We start from the raw sequence: 2,493 nt of genomic DNA on the forward strand, positions 1-2,493 counted from the left end.
CGCTGGTTTGTATCCGGTTTTATATCGCAATGCAAACTTGAATGACACAGTGACTAGATTTGCAAAATCGTTAACACTTTCCTTCATCAATTATGGGTAAAATTTACAGTGGATTAAGTGATATTTGATAAAGCATAGAATTGATAGATTAATTATTATCATCCTTAGTAGCAACCCGTTTTACAAAATATAGGCAATAATCATTCTGTTTGTTGGTGTAGGATTTATGGCTGCGACATGTTCCTATTTCACCTGATGTGAGTTTTTTAGGTTTTTAGGGTGTTGGAAATACCATAGTTGGAATTATTTAGGTTTTTTTTTATTCATAGAGCAAATAGTAAACACAAAAACCATAGTTTATGTGAGGGAATGGAAAAAGTTTCATTCCAAGAGATCCAGTGAGATCTGTGATCACATAACGGAAACTGGTTCAAAAAGAAGTTTATCTTTATAAAAAAATACCCAAACATGCATATTTGTGTTTATAGAGATCCCAAAATCACCGGATAAAATTGGTTTAGATGGCAGTGACTATTTTAAGATTGGCTGTGTTTTTCATGGACAAACCCAGCTAGCGGGAACATTCCCACAACATTGGCTAAAGTTACCTTCAAGCTGCAATATAGTTTATAAAAACATTTTAATCTAATGTTCAAAGAATGTTTTAAGGATGTTATCATTTCAAATAGTATCTCCTATAAGGTTCAATGCTGACTAAGATGTGATGTTTTAACTTCAGCATTTTGAGAACGCTTTGTTGATGTTGAGCGGTGACAGATCATTGAATGTTCCCACAATGTTACATGAGAACAAAGGAAGAACATTTTAAAAGCAACATTCAGAAAATGTTATTGGGGCCTGAGATTACAGAACATTTTAATGAAAATGTAATGTAATATGTTAACAATGAAAAAAATTGTTTGTTTTTTTTTTAATGTTTTTAGAGAATGTTGCCCTAACTTTAAGATGAACGTTCTGGGAACGAAAAGAAAACTTGCTTTAGAAAACATTACTAAAACATTAAAATGTGCCATTCTCAGAATGTTTTCAGAACCAAAAATTACTAGCTGGGAATGTCTGCTACCCAATCAAAGGGTACCATGACACACAGATTGAGAATCAAGGGGCATAGTTTTCAAATGCGTTTGCACAGATTTACACATTAAGTTTTTTTCCAACCACGTGACCCCATAAGGACTCTGTAAATTTCATATAAACTTAAAGAAATGTGTGTTTTGTATCTGTAAAGTAACAATATCAGTGCACACATATAGTGTTTGAAGTCATGTTTTGTGGTGAATTTGTTTCATTTCACCACACATTTCATTTTTCCTATTTTTTTTTTATGCGAACAACACATTAATTAACATTTCTGTAGATGTGCCACTTTTAGCCTCAACTGTAGTCCTTCAGCAAGATGTTTTGAATTTTATAAAATGATAAAATTCACATAACAACGGCAGCAGGAGGCCATAAAGACAGTAACAACAAAGAGGAACTCCTAAGACAGACGGTTAAAAGATTCACATACATGTTTACATTCTTATGTATTTTTAATACTTATACTATTATTATTATTTGCACTGATGTAGCTTTTTGGACAAGCCTGTTTGTATCTAAATATTGTGTGATCTGTCTCTTCCAGGATTGAGTCCATTGATAAAATGGAATCAGATTTCAAAAACTGTCACATGTTCCTCGTGACGATACTCAACAAGGCTGTATGTCGCGGCTCCTTCCCTCATTGTGAGTGAAAACAGTGATCCAGGCCTCGAAATTTATAATAAACTACGTCATATTGATATTCTGCCAGTACATTCATGATAGACCTTATGCAAAGATCGCAATAATGAACAAGAAGTAATCTGGTGTTTTTCCTCCTGTACAGTGGAGTCTCTGGCCCTCTCTCTGATGGCAGGATTCGAGCAGTGCTGAGGATCTGTGCATGTGTCTTTTTTGATGTGATGGACTGAACTCCACTGTTTGCTTCTGTGTCTCGTTGCTGTCTGCTCTCTGACTGCTGTCGTTGTTCACGATGATGTGCAACATATGATGTCATTATCTGCTCCGACTGTCAGAGATGGACTCGGACTGCGCTATGTTGGGGGATCATTTGTGTCTTTTTAGACCCATAATCCTCAAACTTCTTGTGAACAAACAGTTGCTTCTATATTTAAAAATGTGTAACTTTTGTACATTTTTTAAGGCACTGTTGTATTGATTGTAAATAATGTGTACATATGAAACACAATGACTATTGCACAATGTTGTAGGTATGTACCAAGATGTTATTCACCATAATATAACACTGCTTTATAATAAAAGACTGTAGCGCTGACAATGTAATCAGTTAATTTGATGATTTTTTTTTGCAACAAAAACTAAAAGGTGGCAAGAAAATTATGGTTATTAGAAAAGTATCCAAACAATGGGGAAAATGTCCAGAAAGCTATATTGATTATAATTTCATATTTGAAATTATGTGACTAAACA

At 34.1% G+C, this 2,493-nt stretch overlaps 1 long non-coding RNA gene across 1 annotated transcript; it reads left to right on the forward strand.

Annotated features, from left to right (window-relative positions):
• Window positions 1–1,648: 1,648 nt before the first annotated feature.
• Window positions 1,649–2,346, forward strand: LOC121963204. The gene is made up of 2 exons (XR_006107210.1): window positions 1,649–1,746; window positions 1,889–2,346. It is a non-coding gene; the product is annotated as an uncharacterized LOC121963204 (long non-coding RNA).
• Window positions 2,347–2,493: the final 147 nt, after the last annotated feature.

Source organism: Plectropomus leopardus, unplaced genomic scaffold (assembly GCF_008729295.1).
Source record: "Plectropomus leopardus isolate mb unplaced genomic scaffold, YSFRI_Pleo_2.0 unplaced_scaffold10396, whole genome shotgun sequence".
Taxonomy (NCBI): domain Eukaryota; kingdom Metazoa; phylum Chordata; class Actinopteri; order Perciformes; family Serranidae; genus Plectropomus; species Plectropomus leopardus.